We start from the raw sequence: 23,610 nt of genomic DNA, 5'->3' as shown, positions 1-23,610 counted from the left end.
CCATCAACTCACACACACACACATTCATACACCTGGTCAGAGCAACAACTTACTACCACGACCAATTACCCTCTCAGCCCCAGTTCCCAGCTAACAATTCTATTCAGCCTGCCTTTAGCTTCAACCGGCACTCTGGCAACATATACGCCTGTGACCGACCATTGCCGCCAAGCTCTGTGTCACTGTGTGTTGCTTGCCATTGCCTTGGCTGGTTGGTTAGTTGGCTGACTGTCTGGTTGTTGCTGCTTCTTGATACTCCCAGTCGAATGAGCTGAGCTGTGCTGTGCTGCACTGAGCAACTGTGTGAGTAGTTGGATGGATGGATACGTACGTCGTACGTACGAATGCATGGCTGACTGACTGGATGGATGGATGGAAATTTGCCTTTTTCTTACGTAAATAAGAATTTTGGTTTTTGAAAATTCAGTTTGTATTCGACTACCAAATGCAACGAACGGGTTTAGCGCTAGTGCACCACACCACACAACACGTCAACGAAGCACCGAAGACGACGACGACGACGAAGAAGAAGAACGCCTCTCGAAGTAAGCAAAAGTGCATGCACATTGTCTGCCAGTTGTGTCAGTAGTGTTGTTGCGGTCGACAACACCGTCAGTATCGTCGTCTGCGACGCTAAGGTGAATTGTGAAAACACGAAATAAAATTCGATTCAATGCAAAAATAACAGCGGCACAAACAAAAACGAGAAACCACCAATTTTCAGTGAAAGCAATAAAAGATCGACATCACCAAATCTCGTCTTTAGAATATTTCTTTTTTTTTTTTTCTTTCGCGGAATAGCCATCCATTCATCAGCGGAGTGCATTCGGAAAAGTCGAACAGACAATCGATTTGAATATTGGGTGAATGAATTGGATTTGTTTCCCTTTCGTTGTGGCAAGCGGACGAAAAACAAACGACAAAAAATACATGACCAAATGCAATAATTCTTCGCGGTCGCGTCTCTCTCTTTTTCTCCTCCTCCTCCTCATACTCCTGTAAATTACATTTGGCAAAGCATAATAATTTTGTTTTTCAAATCAAATCGCAAGAAGCACAAGAAGAAGAAGAAGTGAAAATAAATTAAGTGTTTTGAAATATCGTGGGTGTTGTTATTTGTGTGTTGTTGCCGCCAGTATTTCGCACAGTTCTGTTTGTGACAGCGACGGCATTCAATTTTGTAAACGTATTCAGAAATTCAAAACCAAACAACCAAACTGACAAACAGTCTGCTCATCTAGACCTAAATAAGAAATATCGTGTTCGAATTAACTGTTATTCGAAACCTGGGTGGACAAACGGTAAATAAGGTAGGTTTGTTTTTTGCTTAAATCGAAATAAAGTTGACACCTGCTTAAGATTTAAAGAAATGAAAAGAAAAGAAATATCGAAAAAGAATGTTTATATTTTTGAATTCCATACGTATGTACTGACAGCTTTATCGAATAAATGTTCTCCGTGTCATGCCATTGAATTTCAAACATAAAAGTGTCAATTGAAACCATCCCACGAGTTCCTGCTGCTGCTACTGCTGCATTACTGCGCCAGTGTTGGGCGGCAATTAGTTACAAATAATTAAAACACATTTTTGATCTATTAAAAAAGCTCAAGGTCAATTTGAGAAATGCCACAGCAACAGACAATAATATTTCCTGAAACTACTATTTATATTAAGATGGAAAGATACTCATACATACGTACATATATGAGAAACGTCTTTAGTGTAGATTACAATTCATTGTAATATTTTTTGAAAGCAATAAAACAAACATGGTGCTCCTTGATTTCAAATATCAAATTTTGGAAAACTATTCATATGTGTATGGGAATATTTTATTCCCCCTCTGAAAAAAATAAATTATTATGAATCGGACATAGTTCTTGTGAAAATAAGAATGTGAATAATTAAAATTAGTTGTGTTTTATTTTACCAAAAATAATCAACATTAATCCCAGTGATTTTTTGATTTTAAAATACCATGTGATATCTTAGAGTGATGTTGTATAAAAATATTGCTAGTTAGATAGTTACGATGGAGCAGCGAAGAACATGTATGTAATGCATTCAATTGATATGTCATTCTGTAAAATTGGAGTATTCATTTTTCTAAAACTGAGTAGCGACAGAAAAAATTTTAAAATATGAGTTTTAAAATAATTTGTTTAAACGTTTAGTGAGCTTTTTTTACACTAAAGCTGATGATACATAAGCAGCTTGGCATCACTGCATGACATGTTATGAGGGGAAGTCAGAGCTGAACTCAAATCCTTCCTTCGTTTTCCCCTTTTAATTTGCTTGTGTTTTTTTACCGTGTATCCTCGAAGATTATAAACTATTTATGGAAGTTTTTGTTAAGCTTTTTATACTCTCTACATATATAGTATATTTATTATTAAGTTAAAATTTGCATACAGTAGAATATTGTCTGCATTCAAGTTCGAACCATATCGGTCAAAGTTTTCGAATACCCCCATGTAATTGTACCTCTCCATATTTGATATTTTGCCGGTTTTAGATGCACATTCTAATGGTACAGTTTTAAATTGAGATTTTTATACCCTACACTACAAGGTGGTCAGGGTATTATGCCTTTGTGCATTTGTTTGTAACAGGCAAAAGGAAACGAGATAGACTCATAGTTCTTTTTGATGATCTGCATAGAATCACATTCTGAGTCGATTTTTGCATGCCCGTCCGTCCGTCTGTCCATATATTTTTGTCAACAAAATACAGGTCGCATTTATTGCTCGAGTCAGATGAAATTTGCACAAATAATTTGTTTGACCCAAGGACGAACCCTATTGGAATTGGAGATAATCGGTCAAAATTTAGGTGTAACTCCCATACATATTTTCTTCCGATTTGCCCTATATTGTGCACCATAATATACCGTAATATGCACTCAGTACCAACGATATTTTGGGGAAAATATCAAATTCAGCTCCGAAATACCTTAGCCAAATTGTACTGAGATCTGTTCAGATTTGTTTATAACTCCCATATATATATTCATCTGATTTCAAGTTAACTGTGCTCAAAATGGGTAATACAAGCCCGAATTGGGCTTTGGACAATAAATTATAACTATAATTATAGATGGTATGATTTAATTCTCACAAATTCCCCATAAAAACTTTTACTTTTTTATGTGAAGCTCTACTGAGAATGCAAAGTGGTGTAGTCGGCCCGCACTACTTTAAGACTTTACTAGTTTAGAGTTTGCACTGTTATCTAGCTCCTGTGGCAGAACTTTATCTATATAGATCTACTTTTTCGTATAGCCCCCATTTAATTATAACACTTGATATTCGGTATATTGACGATTTAGATTAGATTTTCCTCCATATAACGGTACCATCGTTCATTCGGTTTTCTGATGATTTTAGACAAACTTTCAAATGGATTTGTTTAAAATTCGGATTGTAGAGTTTGTAATGTGTCTGTCTTTTGTTGCAGAAGAAACAGATGGAATGGGGATTTTGTGTATCACAATCGGGGAACCTACAAATATTTGGCATATTCGTGATTTTAACCACATTTTTTAAACATAATTTTTTCCTTTTTGTGATACCCTACACCCTTTGCATATTAAGTAAAAATAAAAGTTTTTATTGCAAATTTTTGAGAATTAAAACATACCAACTATGATTATAGTTATAATTTTAAGTCCAAAGGAACTAATATATGAGAGGAATATGCTTCTCTGAATCAATTTCCACTAAATTTGCTTGGGCTTGTATTACCCATTTAAGAATTAACTCGAGAACGGATAAAAATATATATGATAGCTATATCCAAATCTGAACCGATCTAGTTAGGATTTAGCAAAGGTATTTCTGAGCAGTACTTGATATATTTCCCCAAATATCGTTATTACAGAGTGCTTACAGCTGCGGAGTACAAAGATAACAAATCGGATGAACAATACATATGGGAGCTATAGCTATATCTGAACCGATTTCGATAAAATTTGGCACACTTTTTTAGGCCTAATTTACAAACATATTTAATATTTAATTTTTATACGAAGTGTCAAGATTTTAGCTGTACCCGTTCACAAAATACCAAAAGTTACGAAATGTAGTGTTTTTTAGTGATTTTATAATGCTTCTATTCTGAATTTCTAAAAACACTCCCTTTCCACCAACATTGACTCACATGCATAATATCGAAATTCGTTTCGCTTGGTAGTTGATGAATCAGTCAGTCAGTCTCTCATTTTTTTACAGATGTATGATAGATGATTTTATATTGGATTTTAGTTATTGCGAAGGTCATGACGGCATCTTTCGGTCGAAGAAGTCGTAATTTTATATTTTTTAATCCTAATAGATAGAACACATCCTACCAAAAACTATTCAATGTTTTGGAATTACCCCCATAGGCCTCCTCCTTCTTATCAGATGAAATATTTTTTTTAATTTTAATTCGTAACCAGTAGAAACCTGACATTCTGTCTTAACAGGCATTTGCACATCGACGGTGTAACGCTACCGCTAAATTTTAGGGATTTTTAGGACAACCGATGTTTATACTATCCACCATTCTATGGAGGATATAATAGCTTTGTCATTCCGTTTGTAACTCCTCGAAATATTCATGATAGACCCTACAAAGTATATATATTCTGAATCAAAGTAAAATTCTAAGACGATTTAGCGATGTCCGTCTGCTTGTTGTAATTAAGATATTTTTTTAAAGGAATTGAGATATAGGGCTACACATTTTGCACACATGTGTATTCTACCAGTAGACAGCTTTTATATGGAGCTATATAACGGTATCTCCCGATATTCGTTTTTTTTTTTTTTGATGATTCTAGAGACATAATTCACACGAATTTTTTTAAAAATTTTGCATTCGAAGTTTGTAATGGGTATTACAGCTTATGCCTAAAAATTTCGTATGCAGATCTCCATATAACGGTACCTCCCTATATTCGATGCTTTGATGATTTTAGCGCATTACTCACCTGAATTGTTTCAAATGTCGTATTCAAAGTTCGTAACGGGTAATACACCTATGAGATAAAGTTTCGTTGAAGTCCCGCGCCGTCGTGTAGCCCCCATATTACGGTACCTCCCGATATTCTGTATTTTGATGATTTTAGCGACATTATTCGCCGGAATTGTTTTAAATTTCTTATTTGAAGATTTTAAAGGGTACTACAGCCTATTACAAAAAGAATTACATATGTAGGCCCACGTCTTCGTATATTTAAAAAATTTTCCAGTATCTTCTAAATTGTGGGGAGTATTAAAAGTTAGGCCCGGCCGAACTAATTTTTTTTTTTTGAAACTGCCATATGGCTGTTTTTTTAAAGAACATAAACAAATATAACTTTCTTTTTTACAACTTTTTTCTAGACAATCTCGGATAAGTAGAAAGTAATAGTCGACAAATTATAGTTTGTTTATATATTGATTTTGAAGGATATATTGACATTTATTTCTCTGTTTTACTAGTTTTATTGTTAATAAGAAAAGATGAAAGCTAATGGCAATGACAATATATATTTCCGCGCAAATGCAATTGCAGGTGGTGTTAGAATATCTGTATGTACCCTAATATTCGGTGCATGCATTCTATATAATGCTTAGTAAACCTGTCAATTTTACTTTTAATTTTCTTAAATTTAATTTTGAGGAAATCATCAACAGAATATGTGTTGTTGCCAAAAAAGAAACGCTTACGCCAACCATGCCTCGCATTGTTTTGGCAACGGTGTAAGGTGCAATTGACTGGCAACGCTTACAATTGAAAGTATTTATTTACGTCTATGTTCTGCTCTTTATGTACAACAATAACGTATAGTATTTGTTGCAATAATAAAATCGAAACTGAATACATTACATAGACACTTGGCCGGATGGTAATTCTATAGACTTTGTGGCGCGCAGCATCCGATAATGATGATTATTGGTGTATTTGACCAATACAAAACTTCTTTGAAATTCTAAACAATCAACGAAAATAAAAGGTTGGAAGAATACATACAAGGAATAAATACCAGATCGAATTAATTTTTAAGCTGAAAATATAACAAAACAATAAAAGTTCAGCTGGGAACTTTTAATACCATCCACCATGTGGAAGGAACTTGCTAATTTTCCGAAAAGTACCACTAAAATGAAAACAGTTATACGGGGGCTATACGAAGACTTGAACCTGCCTGCATAAGTATTTTTTGTCATAGGCTGTAGTACAAATCCGGAATAATGTCGCTAAAATCACCCAAATGCCGAATATAGGGTGGTATCGTTATATGAGTGTTATACGAAGACCCTTTACAAACTTTCTATACGAAATTTGAAACAATTCCGGTGAAAAATGTCAAAGTACCAAATATTGGGAGGTTCCGTTATATGGGGGCTATACGAATACGCGGACCATCATGGCCCATTTTCTAACTGATAATAGACCACTATACTATCAATTAAAGCTTTTATTATTATTAATTAATTAATTAAATTTTCTCTTTATAGAAGTACAAAATCGCATTTTGTTTGTAGAAGTATAAAACCTTTTTGACACCGGTTTAGAAATTTCAATTTACGTTTAAAAACATAATTCAGTACTTAAAAATTATTGTAATAGCTGTTAAAATAGAGCGCCAGAAATAAATATCGTTTTGATTGCCCAAAGACGAGTTTCGTTGGAAGCGTGATCTTGCTTAAGAATTTTTTTCTTAACAGATTGGAAATCAGTGGACTATCAAATTTGCAATCGGTCACAATCGGAAAAATTAAAGCCCGGTCAAAAATCTATGCACTTCATCACATTGTGGTACAGGGTAATATTTCGGAAACAGGCAAAAAAAGACGACTAGAGAATAATTTACAAGGAATAACTTTCTAAGTCGATTTGTATTTGTCCGTCCGCCCATGCATCTGTCCGTCCATATATTTTTTTGAACAAAGTACAGGTCGCATTTAAGATGAAATTTGGTACAATTCGTTTGTTCGGTTCAATTTTGAAGTGGTGAAAATCGGTTCAGATTTAGATATAGTTCCTATAATATCCTCGTCCGATTTCAAGTCTATTGTTGACCAAATGTATAATATCTGTCCAAATATGATGGATTTCGGCACATTATTTAGTAGTGAAAATCGGTTGTGTTAAACCTATATTTAATTCTCCAAAAGCAATAATATGCATTTTAGAACAATGTTATTCAGTATAGGATACAGTATAGAAATAACATTGTCAAATTTTGTCGAGATCATGAGTTGAGTGTTCGCCCATAGCTCGTAGCCTTCCCCTGCTAGAGCGGTACAGTGGCATAATAGGTGTGTAATTGTTTCATTCTCATCCTCACATAGCCTGCACTATTCGACATTAGAGTTATTGATACCTTGCACCGTGGTTCGTTGTACCACCTCGCTTTGGCTTTCTCACTGAAGAGTCGGTTCGTCGGCTTCTTATTTCCCTAAATATTACAATGAACAATCGCTGTTGTGTTCATGTCGGGTAGAATGCAGCATATCCTGTTCTGACAGCCTCATTGCACTTCGTTCAGAATGGTACTGTATGCTAAGTTCGACTGAAGCGATATTTAGCATTACATTTAAGGATGCTTGCGATGTACTTTAGATGCGCCTGTGATTGGAATTGAGTGCAAAAAAAGCCTTTCGTCATCTGTCCCTTTGCGATTTTGTTCCATCATAAATAACAGTCCAAAATTCTGCCCGAATTGTGCCATCCACTACTGGTGAAATGAACTGGTCCGGTGTGTGCTTAGGTGTGAACAGTACCAACTCGATCTTTGTTGTGTTGATCCCTAAGCCCATCCCGACATCTTCGTGAGTGCACACTGCATAGGCTATGATACCGATGCCGATAGTAAATAAATCGGATATGTAAAGCGAAATATATACAATGTTTATATACAAAGGAAAGGGATGTTAGCTGGAATGCTTACAACTCAAGAATGGCTGGACCGATTTTGACAAATTTTGTCATTTCAGAATGCCATCTTGCCATAAAAGCATAAAATTTAAAAAATCACATAAAAAATGGCAATAATTATCTATCTATATATAAAAATCAATTGTTGTTTGTTGGTAACGGAATCAGTTAAAAACGGCTGGACCGATTTGCATATTTTTTTTACAAAAGTTCGTCATACCCCGAGTTAGGTTTTTAAAGAAAAAAATATTGACCACGCCTACTTTTACGCCCACTATCTTGATTTATCTAAAATCTTTATATTTGCCAGATAATGAAGATATCGGCAAATATAAAGATTATTACACGAGATGCTGTTGGCTTTCCATCCAACCCTAAGTACTTATTTAGGGGCTGAGGAACGCGCCTACTTTTAAATCTATCTCTCTGTATGTAAAAGAAAGTTGTGTTGGTTATTACACTTATAACATAAAGACCGCCAGTCTGATTTTAACGATTCAGACAAATTCGGAGTTGCCTCTTAGCAGAAAAGAATAAAATCCGAAAAAATTGCGTAAAAATTTGAATTTTGAACATTTTCATTTTGACTTTTAAAATGTACAATAGTAATGTTTTATATTGCATATTTTTTCCATTTTGACTTACTATTTTCGAATGTACATTTGTAGTGTTTTTTTTTTGTAGTTTTTTTTTTGGGAAGTATATGGCCACAACGGATAAAACTGTTATTTATAGATTTATCCGTTGTCGTTTTATAGGAAAATTCTAAAATCGGGAAAAATCTACAATTTTTCAATGGCATCGAATTTCAAAATTATAGTACATTCTACCGACAAACTTCGTAAGGACCTTTAAAAATTTGCCACAAAAAATCAGCGAACCAGTTGAAGATTCTTTTTCTTTTTCTATATTGAAGTGTACATTTTTTATTGTTTTGAATACTGAATGAATAATATTAAAAATGAAATGAGGGCGCAATACGATGTTAAATGCTTTCTACTCGAGGACCTACATCTGGAAGATGCGAACACATTTAAACAAACAAAAATGACCGAAAAAACGTTATGGGGTTCATTTCAAAAAGTGGACCTGCTTCTTTCATATGACAATAAATTGTCAAATGAGAACACAAAATGCAAAATACATTGGGACTGCAATCAGTCAAATACCGAATATAAAGGACGCAAAATAGAAATTCTTCCTAAACATTCAAGATACCTTTAATCGCTTTGGCAGGTCATGATATGGGTCATAACCCCCGATAACGGAACACCTCGATTTCAAGTACATTCTACATTTTAACCATATTTTTCGTACTAATTTTGCTTTATGTTGATAATTTAATCATATGATATAAGGTATTTTCGGGGTCTTGGCAACTTTTTTCACTTGACAACTTTGTTTCTAAGGGGGAAGAAAACCTCTTCTTATAAAATTTTTATTTTTCGGAAAAGGGCGCATCTTAGTCTTGAGGCTACCTGAGGTCAAAAAAAACCCCTGGGGTAAAAAATCATCTTACGGATAATTATCCTATAGGCATTTCCCAACCAATGTGTGGTCAAAAAAGAAAATTTGGTATTCTATTGAATTTGTAACCCCCAAGAGAATATTGGTTGGGAACGTAGATTTGGGATGTACGTCTATATGAAATAAACTCCGAAATGTCAATCTGGGACTCATTCAGTCGAAAATTGTGGCAGAAATATGAAAAAATACGAAATTATAAAGTAACTTTATTGGATCTCCACCGCACAATTTAAATGACAAACAATTAATGCCCATCTCATGGTAATATAAGTAAAAGAGTATTTTTTTGCCTATTCTGACAAATTTCTGCCTTCAAGTATGAGGTGGACAAAACTAAATACCACGCAGTACGGGATTTTAAACGTTGGAAATACAAATTTCAAATTATAGCTCATTTGAATGCTTTTTACAATACCAAAAATTGAGCTGAATTTTCACATGGGGCTATTATAGATGTTCTTTATCATATAGGTATTTAAAATTCAAATTAAAGCCTATAGCTGAAATATAAGATCAGGCTATTCAAAATATGTAAAACCGACGGTAATTATAATTTTTGCCATAAATATTAATTTATATTTAGTCATGGAGTCATTACTTATAATCAAATCATTACATATAATCAAAATTGGAGTCATTATAATGGAGTCATTACTTATAATCAAAATTGTGCCGCCTACATAAGTCAGATCTGTGATTTATTATGCTTTAAAGACTAAAAGTACGGCCGGCAACGCGGACCGGGCCAGCTAGTTTTAATATAGATTTTGTAGTATTTTGTGACATTTTTTTATTTTTTTTTTTTTTCATATTTTTTATCGCATGCGATTTTTTCAATTTGACTTATAATATTGAAATGTATATTTTGTAATATTTTTTCACTTTACAACAAATGTTATTATATACAGATTGCAATTATCGTCCGATTCTCACGAAAATTTTCACAAGGGTAGGGTTAGGCTCAGAAGGGCTACTCCTATTGTTTTCAAAGATGTAAGCAATATATTTAGGGGTTGAAATGGCCAACAACTAAAAATGTTCCCGATTTTGCAGCCGTTATAAAGGTAACAAATAGAAACCAAAGTACACGAAATCTCGCATGAAGTTAGAGTTTAGGACAGCGGGTAGAATGGACCACTACTTTTGTGTGAGAAAATACAAACACTACTTACAGGCGATATCCTCAGACATATGGCTAGTCGAAATAACGGTTTTAGATCCTGGGTCTCTTTGGACCAAATCTGTTTCAGAACATTTAGAGTCGATCTAAAGATGTCCGTCGGTTCGTCTGTCTGTCTGCCTGGCGATTCGCAATATTTTTGTCAAACTTAGATCGAGTTCGGAGATGGGCAATATCTGTCCACCCCTTCTGGTACCTCCCCCTCAAAGGGTCGAAATTTTCAAAAAATTATTTTTTGCACAGAAAGAGAAAGAGAGATTTTTCTCCAACTTTGCAAATCCTAATATTTGCGTCAGTGCTTAGACAGGTGTGAATATGAACAATATCGGTAAACTCCACAAATTGTCAAAATTTTGAATAATTACAACTCTCATAAAATGTGATGTAAAAGTCCCAATGTCTTCCAATTTCACACATCCCAATATTTATATTAACCCAAGGTCTGGTGTTAAGATGGACAATTTCGGTCCACTCCTTTTTGTACCTCCCCCACAAAAAGTCGACATTTTTAAAAAATATATTTTTTGCACAGAATGAGAAAGGATAATCCGACTTTTCTCCAACTTTGCATATCCTAATATTTGCGTCAGTTCTAGGTATCGTGCCAAAATGGATAATATTGGTCCAGTTCATCAAGTGCCTCTCCCACAAAGGTTCAAAAATTTTAATAATTATAACTCTTAAAAAATATGATGTAGGAGTCCGATTGTCCTCAAATTTCACATATCCTACTATTTTTATGAACCCAAGATCTGGCAGTAAGACGGAATATATCGATCCACTTCATATGGTACCTCCCCCACAAACGCTCAAAATTTTGAATATCCATGAAGTTCATAAAAAGCGAAATCAACCTCCGATTTTTTTTTTAATTTAGGACCGGTCGTATTAATAATAAAGTTACATGTCTAAAGGACAATTATGTACGTTGTTTCACGTCTTGGTATGGCTCCCATTTATACTTGTATGATTTTTGAAAGGATTTAACTGCATTCGCCGAAAGATTTCTCTAACATTATTATGTTGAATATTGAATCTCGATAATTTTATTTTTAAAGCTCATCCAATCTCAACGATCTCAAGATCGTTAACATTTTCTATATTATTGGAAATATTTTTTTAGTACGAACCTTTACCTCAGATTCATGTTATTTCTTTCAAAATTTCTTAACTTCATTGCAACACAGACGGCGTTGCATGGATTTCGCATAAAAAATAAATTTCAACATTAAGTGGGACATTTCGTGTAGAGGCACACTATTCACATTTTCATTTTTTCTTATCCACAAACAAAGGGGCAAGGATATAAACCCAACTCGCAACAGGACTGTTTGATAAAAACAAAAAGGAAAAACATGTCTGACCGAATCGAGAATGAAACATTCATTAAATCAAGTTCCGGTCCCCCAATTAAAATTGTGCAAATTTTCAAAATGTTTGCGTGCAAACACAAAATTGCACAAAATGTGGCAGTTTGGAGGCGCATGCTTGCACTCGCGTGCATTTTGTGGGTGTTTCCAAATATACTTGATTGCAGAGGACTAATGTAGAATAATCTCGACCTACATTAAGTGGCCCACAAAAAAAAACATGTCTATGCAATTAGGACCAAGTCGGCCGCGAGAAAAAGTCCATTACATAATAAATACATTTTAGGAAAGTCATTTACTTTTCCCACATTTACTCGCACATATAAGATGTATGTAAATATGTCGTGCTTTAAAATTCTTGCTTTCCTTTTGTATTTTTGTATATTTGGATATTCGAAATATTTTACACAATCGTAATGACGTGAAATTTAGAAAATATAATGTAGAAGGGAATATATCACAACAGCTATATTGATAACTATCCCGCTGGATAGTTTTTATAGCCTTTAACATACTAATTTGCCACTCCGTTTGTAGCTTTCGAAATTTTCCGTACGATTGTTACATTTTCTAACCGAGTTTTTTTTAATTTGGCAATGTAAGTATTTCACATTTCACATTTAATTTCTCAATAGATACCAAACTCTGCAGAAGACAATAGCCTATATAGGACCACGTTTTCCTATAGAACCCATGTAACGGTACTTACCGATATTCGGTATTGTTGTGATTTTACCCACAAGGGAAGAATTAAAACTCGCTGTTACAAACACATGTGGCAGAATATTGTCTATGTCGGTTAACGTTTTGATATGGCCCCACATAACAGTAACACCCACTTTACATATTTCAATGAAACGAAAGGTAAATGATCCAATTTTGGTTAAGTTTTGCAAATCTAAACCAAAATGCTAATATTTCTATCAGTGCTAGGTGGGGTGCGAAAATGGACAATATCGGTACACTCCATCGAGTACCTCCCCCACAAAGGGTCAACATTTTGAATAATCATAACTCTTATAAAATGTAAAAAAAGAGTCTGATTGTCATTAAATTTCACACATCCTAATATTTGTACCAACACAAGCCCACACCTTTTGGTACCTCCTCCACAAAGGATCAATATTTTGAAATAACATAAAACTCATAGAGTGCGAAATGAGCATACGATTCCATTCAAACTCGGCACATCCAATAGTTATATCAACACAAGATCTTATGTATATATGGAATATATCGGACCACTCCTTCTGGTACCTCCTCCAAAAAGGGTTAAAATTTTGGTTACTTACAATATGTCTCGAATGAAGTATCCGATTTGGTACAAACTTGGTACATCATAATATTACCATCAAACTTGGATCGAGTTCAGAGATGAAAAATATCGGGCCACTCCTTCTGGTACCTCCCAACACAAGGTCAACATTTTAAAAACTTTGAAAATTTATTATTTTTTTCAAGTCTAAGTCAGGTGCGCAAATTAACAATATTTGCCCACTCCATCAAGTACTTCCCTCACAAAGGGAAACAATTCTGAATAATTTTAACTTTTATAAAATGTGAAGTTCGCATATCTTAATATATCTACCAGTACAAGACCGGATTGAACGGACCACTCCTACTGGTACCTTCCCCACAACTGTCCAGCATTTGGTATAACCATGAAGCTCATAAAATGCGAAATGAGAATTACTTTTAAACTAGGTATTTCTTAATATATCTATCAACACAAGATCTGGTGTAAAGTTGAAACATATCGGTTCATTCCTTCACAAAGGGTCACAATTTTCCGTACATATATCCCTCATAACTTGCAAAACAAGTTAGTGAACTTCTTATTTCTGAATATTTCTTTCAACCAGAGATTTGATGTGAATGTGGAATTCCGCCTACTTCTGCTGGTACCTCCCTTCTGGTAAAAGGTTAAAATTTTGATTAGAAATTATCCACATTTTTCACGTATTTGTCTGAAAATTGGTATTTGTAGGTCATAATGGGTTCTACCTCCATTGGCGAAACATTGCATGTGTAGGTCCACGATTTGGTATAGCCCCCATATAACGATACCTCCAGATATTCGGCATTTTAATGGTTTTTGCCACATTTCTTCTGTTTCCTTTACCCTAAGGTGGAGGGTATTAAAAGTTTGGCCCGGCTGAACTTAATGTTTTTTACTTGTTTTATTTCCTTTGTGGAAAATAATAAAAGTTTGTCGAGGCAGAATTTAATGGTACAGATGTATACATTTAAAGAAATCATTCGAAACATTGTGTTGCTAACCGATTTCCAATGAAAGTTTATTATTTTTTTGCTCTTAGTATAGAACGCTGCAATGGTCCAAATGAACAATAATTAACTCTTGTCTATGTTTAAAAAAAAAAAACTGCCACCTCTCACTTATATGATGCATACAATGTATTGTGTTTATTATTTGACGTCCCCCATTCTGGGGCATATTCACATTCAAATTTTATAAATATTTGTCTTCGGATTTGTGCAAAGATAACATTGTCATCAATAACGCATCCATATACTCCATAAATTTCACACTCTCATTTTGTTTGCATTTGTGGATAAATGTCCGGCTACCCTGGTGGCAAAAATAAATAAACTATTGGAGATTGATTAATCGATTAAAAAATGAAAACGACTTGTAGGTGCCGATAGATTCACGGATAAATCATTTTAGGATTTCCATTTTTTTTTTTTGCATAATGTGTGTCACGTGTACGGAAATAGCATCAAATTTTAGAAGAGATTAGATTTGTTCGAATTGGTCACCTTTTGGTGGGCATTGTGCGCTGGAAATGAAGCGAGGAACCTCATTTTGTAACCATTCTTGGGTGACGCGTGCTGAGTGCGATGGTATTGAATCCTGTCCAAGTTTTGCGGCCAAAATGTTTGTGTGCCCAAGGCTTTAATACACCCTTCAGAATATTTTCGTGATAATATTCGGCATTTATTCTGATGCCACGGTCGATTAATACGAGCTGAAAGCGACCATCGCCGACCATCACCATGGCCGGCGTTTGAGTTCTGGTGGCCAACCGAAGGTGCATATTTTTAGCTAAAGTAAACACGATCATTTTGTTTCTTTACAAACTGCTGGACAAGGAATGTTTTCTCATCGGAGAAAACCAAATTCGGCAGTTCACCACTTTCGGACAAGCGAAGCAACTCTTTAGCTCTTTTGAGTCTATTTTCATTCTCTTGCGGTGTAATTTATTGCACTTTTTGGAATATCAATGACTTTACCCCGAGCTCAGTTTTCAATACTTGCCGAATGGAATATTACGATATGTTCAGCTCACGATCCATTTTTCGGCCACTGCGACGCTGGTTTCGATCAAGTCGCTTCTTTACTTTTGGAACCATTTTTGTTGTTTTCTTCCGTCCACTTCCTTGACGTTGGGCTAAGCTACCAGTATCACGGTAACGATCGATGGTACGAGGCACAAAATATTTATTCACATTTAAATGCTGGACTGCTCTAACGATAGCCACTTGTGGTTTTTCAGAGCTAAGAGGGAGCTTTCCGAAGTCGTGGACCCCCATATGCAATTACAGCAGTGTCAATAGCGAACTACAAATACGAAATATGAAACAATTTTGGCGAATAATATTGCTAAAATCATCGAAATGTCGAATGTATGGAGGTACTGTTATATTAGGGCTATACCAAAACGTGTAACTATATAGTTCATATTCAATACCAAAAGTCCTGTAGACCAAACACACATCTGAGTAAAATGTTATCAACCTACTTCAATTGGCCCGGAAGCTACAGTGATTTCCATAGACAGATGGACATCGCTAAATCGATATAGAATTATATGCTGATCAAGAATATATGTACTATGTAGGGCCTAAAATGTATATTTCGGATTAACAAACTTAATATACCCTCCATACTATAGTGAAGGGTATAAAAATGGAATACTTCGGTCGACTATATCTGGTACCGCACGCATATTTTAACATTTTCTAAAAATAGTCGAAACTTGGCACGTCACAATATTTATATCTTAGTTATTTAGATCCGATACGAAATGGACAATATGGGCACATTGGTTCCGAACCTTTCCCATATAATGAACGGAAATCCCCTAATATACCAAAGTATAAAATTAATTCCATCTGTCCAAAAATTACAAAGATACGAATCGTAAATTATAGTTATTTCCCCTGTACAAAAACAGCATAATAGTATTGTTTTCACTTTCCTGCAAAATAAGGAAATTATTTTTAGGACATTCCCATATTAAAGTACCGATACAGACCCTTATAATTGCTATTTCCATTCATGGCAATATATACAAACCTACATACTTACGAACGATAAAAGTTTTTCTTCAAAAGGTTGCTGACACTCTGCTCTGTCTGCATAATCTCGGGTAACACGCTTCTGAAAATTGTCTAAACAAATACAATGTTGCGCAAATATTTTCGCATACATTTCACAGAGCCCAGCGACAGACTCTCAGACGACCTTAAAAAGTCTCCAGCTACGCCACAATCCCAAACCCAAATCGAATCGATAAACGATCGTTTTTTTTTTTTTTGTTTCTTTTTTGCTTACCAATCGAAATCGAGTGAACGTGGTGCGAACCAACGTTGTTAGGTGGTGTCTGTCTGCAAAAAGCAAAAAAAAAAAAAACAAGATCTGATCGTCGTTAGTCATTCACATCGAAATTGAATTTATTTACTCGCATAATTGTTTTTATTATTTACGGTATCTGTCTGCGCCTTCGCTGTCTGTCCGTCTAGACTCTTGGATCTGAGACAGCAAAAAACAAAACATAACCTTAGACAATATTCAGCTGCGGCAACAGAAGGAGCTGATAGACAGAAACCAATCCAAACTGAAAATAAAACAAAAACAACAACAACATGAGAACTGCAATTCTTGAAACGCCCTCGCAATTTTGTGGCAGTTTCAAATTATTTGTGGCAAAACAAAAATAACAACAACAACATGAAGTGTTATTTTTGCAAACCAATTCCCGTGAAGGTGAAGAACTTTTTTATGGAGTGTCGAATTAACTGTAGTTCCAATGAAACTACAATTCTATACTGACACATGTATGGGGTGTTGATGCATGTACATGTGTGTGTGTGTGGATGTATGTATGTCTTAATGCTAGTTGCATAACCAAATGTAGACTCAAGTTGTGTTCCACAATAAATCGACTGTGAGTGCTTCCCGTTATTGGATGTGGCATATAAACACTTCAATTTAAAATAAACAAAATAGTTTTGAAAATTGCATCAAGTTCGATCGATTTGAATGAATAACAAGTAATTGTTCATGAATATCATCGGCTATTATGTGTAAACGTTGTGTTGTGATTTAGCCACTACTTTTGTTAACGTCTTGCTTCATGATCTAGTAGATTTTCAATAATCCCCATCCTATTTCTGTTATAGGTAAGGTAATGGTAATGAAGGTATTTAAGTTAGGAATGTTGCCTCAGGAACCCCCTACCTGTTCAATCAATTTCTGGAAATCTCCTCTGACTCTCGCTGAGTTTGGATTGTAGTGAGACTACTATCTCACTCTCTCAGGATATCTACTCGCGCTGTTCAGATGCAGAGATTTTCTTTCCAGACTGTACAGCTTTTCTGTCTCTGGGGCCAAATCACCGCAGTCGAAATCGAGTACTTCAGCATCGTAATGTAGTTTACGCGGATCACCACAGTCGTTATCGAATTGGTTTTACTCGAAGTTGTACACGATAGGTAGTATGCTATCGAAAACAAAGTATGTAGTGATTTTTGTTGCGGAAAAAAGGCAAACAAAAAGAAACAAGGAGTTGGCGAAAGTGTAAGTTTTATACTATTTTAAATAGAATCACTTACACCACTTCAGGCAATGTTAAAGGACTGAATTTGCCACGAATATTTTTGGGTTGAAAATATAAGTTTGATTGGGACAAAAAATTATGTAACACCACGAAATATTGGTTTCCCACATATATGAATCTTCCTATCTCGCCGAGCTGAGTCGATCTAGCTATGTTTGTCCCTCCGTTCGTCTGTCCATGTTAATTTGTAATCATGGTACAGGTCGCAATTATGGCGTTTGGAGATGATCGCACAATATTTAGGCACGAAATGGACCAACAACTGAAAAAAATCCTCAAAAAGCCATCGGATAATAATTAGTGATAGACCATAACATCATAGATCATAACATTTGTATTAAATAAATGCCGATAGTAAAGATATCGGATATATTTAGCGAAATATATACAATGTGTACAGGGTGAGATAAAAAATATGCAACAAAGTCAAACGCCATTTTTTTAAATTTTATTGAATGAAAACCAAAAAATGTCGGAAATAGCATCAAATTTTAGAATAAGTTAAGATTTGTTCGAATTGGTCACCTTTGGCACGAATTATGGCCAATGAAACCGTCACATGCGGTATTTTGGCTAATTCCGGTCGAAGCGCTTGCTTGAGGTGATCGACACTTTGGTATTTTTTAGTTTCCTTTTGTAACCATTCTTGGGTGACGCGTGCTGAGAGCTGAGTCCTGTTGGAATGTCTAAGGACTGCGGCCAAAATGTTTGCGTGCCCAAGGCTTTAATACACCCTCCAGATTATTTTCGCGATAATATTCGGCATTTATTCTGACGCCACGGATGAGCGAGCGGAGAGCAACCATCGGCTGTTATGGCGGCCCACACCATCACCATGACCGGCGTTTGAGTTCTGGTGGCCAACCGAAGGTGCACATTTTCAGCTGACCTCTTTGGCAAGTAAACACGATCATTTTGTATGTTTACAAACTGCCGAATATTTTCTCGGAGAAAACCAAATTCGGCAGTTAACCACTTTCGGCCAAGCGAAGCAACTCTTTAGCTCTTTTGAGTCTATTTTCTTTCTATTGCGGTGTAAGTTCTTGTTCTTTTTGGAATTTTAATGGCTTTACCCCGAGCTCATTTTTCAATATTTGCCGAATGGAATATTGCGATATGTTCAGCCCACGGGCCATTTTTCGACAACTGCGACGCGGGTTTCGATCAATTCGCTTCTCTACTTTTCGAACCATTTCTGCTCATGTTGCTGTTTTCTTCCGTCCATTTCCTTGATGTCGGGCTACGCTAACAGTTTTTTCATCCCACCCTGTACTTATTCTAAATTGTCATAAAATTGCACTACCTATCCTTATAACATTAAGGATAATTAGATCCCTCGCATCACACTCACCGAGAATGACGTATTATAATCATTGCGCATGAGCTTTATAGACCACTAACGACAATTTTTTTTATGATTCATTGGCACTAGATTACTTTCCTCTGTTCTGGTGATCTACTTATATTATGCCTTTACATAAATCCAATAGCAGATGTGTTATTGAAGAGGTACTGCAAGACTGAGTATTATTCCCAAACTTCTTGAGCTTTTGGTCACACGTAGAATAACTCATTTTGTTTAATCTGTAATATTACCTCATCAGCATGGTTTTGTTAGAGGTAGGTCTACTTTGACTAATTTATTAGAGCTTACCTTTCCTACAATACTCTTATCATGGATGTCAAATTATTTTCCGGAACGTACCCAAAAAGTGTCTTTAACAATATTGTTTCTAAAAATATTAATGTATACTCAGGAGTTCTTCAAGGTAGTCATCTAGGTCCTCCACATTTTGTACTTTACTTAAATAACCTTCGATCTGTTATTTGTGGCTCTAAAATGTTTATGTTTGCAGATGACGTTAAGTTATACTCAAATATTGAGTCTTATAATCAATCAATCTTCAATGCTATTTAAATTATCTTGTGAATTGGTTTAGTACGAATGGGATGTCATTAAATGTAAAAAGCTATCGACCGATTTTAGAATATGGTTGTGTATTTTGGAGTTCCTTCTCTAAATTCTATGCTGACAAAATGGAATCTGTACAAATTCAATTTATTCTGTTTGCTCTCAGTGGCTTCGGGTGGAATTCAAATGAAACTCTTCTACCGTACGAAAAATGTATCGATCTTCCATCACTGTAGAAAAGGTGCCAAATGCTTATATTCATTTTCATTATAAAACTCTTGAGTGGTCAAATTCATTTTGAGTTTCTAGGAAGCGAAATAGACTTTAAAGTCCCTTCGCATTGTTCGCGGAATTACATACCTTAATTGACTACAGCAAAATATAAATATACATTCGAATTTAGATGACATACGTCAAAAAATTCTCAGAAGTGTTTTTTTTTTTTTTTCAAGTATATGTGATTTCGTAGGAAAGTGTCCTTTCAGTATTTTTACCAAATCATTTCCCCCGCTAAATATTATCTGATATCCGATCATTCCTAATCTCTAACCCCAAGCTAAATTCCACTTCAATCTATGACAAGTATATATTCAGGTATGGAATTATGACCTATAGAGCAACTGCAAAATCAGGAAAAACATTTAGTGTATATACCAAATTAACATGACGTATTAACACATGGATAGTGGGAGACACATAGATTGATCAACTTAGTTCATCAAGATATGACGGTGGATATCGGTATGTCAACATTTCGGGGTGTTACAAACTTCGTACAGAACCCTGTTTTTACATGTTCTTATAAAACTATAAAAGGGAATATTACAAAGCTTAACCAACGATATAATACCGTCATTCGACGAACTTATGGTCAAATAAGTAAAAATGTTATTTGTTTAAAGACACTTGAAATTTTTTTTCTCTTACATAAATTGGATTTATTTTTCAAAGTATCTACGCTTAAAATTCCCAGATTTTGAATAATGCAAAACGACTAGACAATTTTGAGTCAAAAAAGGAAAATCTTTAGAGACAAATGAACATTTATGAATTTTTTAGAGTATATAAAGTAATATGTGACATACTGTATTTCCCTTTGGTGGTGTACTGACGTATTCGCATGAACAATTTTTTCGGAAAATCTGCCGGATACTTTCTAACATGCTGTATTAAGCTGGGAACATGGTCCATACCGGCATCTGGTACCTCCATCATAAATTTTCAAATTCATAAATACCTAGTCTCATATAAGTCTATAGTAGTTATCAAAAGAGAGGATAACCTAAACTTCAGTGCGAAATAATGGATCTCGTAATCAAATTTTGACCAACTTAGTTACGTCCAAATCAACCTACATAGCCATTATTTTTGTTAGGGCAAGTCGCAAGTTTATTTATTTACCACAGTTCTCTTTATTAACTTTTCCCTTGCTGGTATCGAATTCGTAACCTTATGATTTGTAGTCAAACATACTACACCCTGAAACACGGTTAAAGTTTGTTTCTAGCCTTACATCTATATTAAGAATTGCTCGTATTTTAGTTGGGGTTTCTTCGTTTGCCAACGTCGAGTTTGGGGCTCACAGCTTTCAATTTTGTAGTCGGACGCGCACTCTCTGTGCCGTCGTACATCATTAAATGGGAAACTTTTGATTTCTAATCTGCATTATTGCGGTAATTATTTCAATTACGCCTACTGCAGAAGGTAGTTTGTTTACATTATCTTTTAATGGATACTTCGGTTCATACTACTCCCAAGTTTTTGCTGAAAATACCGATATGTTCCTTCTTTCGTCAATGATTGATTGATTGTTGTTACAAATGAATTATATCGAACCTTTTTTCTAAAATTAAGAATAGGGTAAGTGTGCCTAAGTTCGGCATGTCCCAGTAGTCGGCACTTTTTATTCTTAAGCCCAAATAAATGAAACTATTATAACTAAATGTTTTTTGTTTACTTCAAATATATTGTCAGCTATCTTCGTGTACAATTTCGCTAAGAAAAGAAGGTCCTGTGAAGGTCCTCAACAATCCATATTCTTAAGAAAAGTACAATAAGGACCTCGAATCAGTTTAACTAAACAAAAATATTATATTTTAATGAATTAATTTATTATTATTATTAATTATTCTTACAAAAAAAATTGGTATGCCGACTGTTGGAACATGCCATACCGACAATTGGCAAGTGGTACCGACAACTGGCAAAAAAGCATTGTTTTAATAAAACTAAAAATTTTTGAAATTTAATAAAAAGTTATTAAAACTTTATTTATTATTGCAAAAACTATACAAAATTTCGAATCTGAATAAATTAACTTTTTAATAATTTAAAAGTTCCATTTAGAATGGTGAGCTATTAAAAACGCGAAAATCCTGAAAGTGCCGACTACTGGTACGCTTACCCTATATTTGTAATTAAAGAGAAAGAGAGAGAGAGACAGAGCTGCCGTGATTGATCATGTGGCTAGTAAAGTCAATCGACTTCGAAAACAATTGATCATTTTTATATTATCGACAAAGTTGGATAATATAAATGTGAAATAAATCATTTCTCTGTTTTCCTTTGATAAATATTAATATATCACAAAAATATTAGATATTTTGTTGTTGTTGCTGTAACAGTGGTGTATGTTGTGTTGTTTACAGACTGCTAATACGATTCTGCTTCAATGTCCAGGTCTGGTACCCTTATGCGCTGTAGCCATAGATTTTATGGACTAAGTTTGGTAGGTGTGGCAGGACAGTTGAATAGATGTAGCGTATTGTGCGGTCCTGTATTACATGCTGGGCAGACGTCCCGCACATCTTCGTGGAAATCATACTGTAATTGTTAACTACGACTGCATCAGTATGAATGCAATTCAAACCCGCTTGATAGGCTTCCTGATCTAGAAGCTCTCTCTTTTATAGTTGGACCTCTCTCTCTAGATCATGCATGTCCTTCCTGACACGCCTGGGTGGGGGAGTTCTCTCTGCCATATAATGGTTAAGACCCAAGCAGGTAGGGCAAAGAAAGCATATGATTATGCTCATAATATCAGTCATACCTCTCTACCTTGTACCTACGTAAAATCAGGAAACATTTTGAAGAGCAATATCCCACATATCGTTCTGTTACCAGATATTGGCCCAGAGCGAATATTGAACCCCACCATTTGGGAGCTCTCCCACGATAATAATAATAATAACTGAAGTTACTCTTCTACATTTGATTAACAGTTGTCTCTGTAGCCTTTTCTCTATTTTCACACGAAAGAGCAAAATCTTTCTCACTCTCCCAGAAGAACTTACTAAGTAAATCTTACAGTAAAAAGACATTCCTTATATCCGTTCTCATCTCATGCCCTTCTCACTACAACACCAACCAACCAGCCAACCAATATTCGCTGTGATGGAACGGACGTACAAGCGATAATGACACATTCAATATTGCACTGTCACCAGCATAAAATAAATGCCCATTCGTATTATTTTTCAAATGCGTTATGAAAGCACATCTTGAAAATTATTTCCATGTGAGTCGCCATCGCCGGCTTAGTTTTGCAAATAAAAATAAATTTCCCAGAGCTAAAAATAGACAGGACACCACAAGCACGGACATGCATGCATACGGGCCAGGGCAAAACTGCCGGACGGAAAAATGCTGCATGGATGGGTATGTGCGCACAATTATTTCTGTACTTATTTTTAGTATTTCTGGAATGCACTCAACACCGGGCTGGCTATTGGCCACCCCCCCCCCCTCCCTCCTTTCATCCTCTCTCTCCTTTCGCCACTAAATGCAGCGTCATTTCGCATAGAAGCACCTACAAGAAATACACACATGCATACATGAGTGTACCTTGC

The 23,610-nt window shown here is 35.2% G+C and overlaps 1 protein-coding gene across 4 annotated transcripts in view; it reads left to right on the top strand.

The window, feature by feature from the left end:
- Nucleotides 1–354: 354 nt before the first annotated feature.
- The window catches only part of LOC131800398 (putative uncharacterized protein DDB_G0277255), a 109,877-nt gene continuing 86,621 nt past the window's right edge, over nt 355–23,610 (top strand). The window contains exon 1 of one of the 4 annotated variants that reach the window (XM_059120336.1): nt 355–1,310. The gene's annotated coding sequence lies outside the window, so the exon portion shown is untranslated. The remainder of the gene's footprint in view (nt 1,311–23,610) is intronic. The other 3 variants (XM_059120337.1, XM_059120335.1, XM_059120334.1) reach the window with 3 other exon arrangements.

The sequence above is a fragment of the Musca domestica genome, unplaced genomic scaffold, assembly GCF_030504385.1.
Source record: "Musca domestica strain aabys unplaced genomic scaffold, Musca_domestica.polishedcontigs.V.1.1 17, whole genome shotgun sequence".
Classification (NCBI taxonomy): Eukaryota; Metazoa; Arthropoda; class Insecta; order Diptera; family Muscidae; genus Musca; species Musca domestica.
The sequence above is the reverse complement of the archived record's forward strand: the minus strand, read 5'-3'. Positions and strand labels throughout refer to the sequence as shown.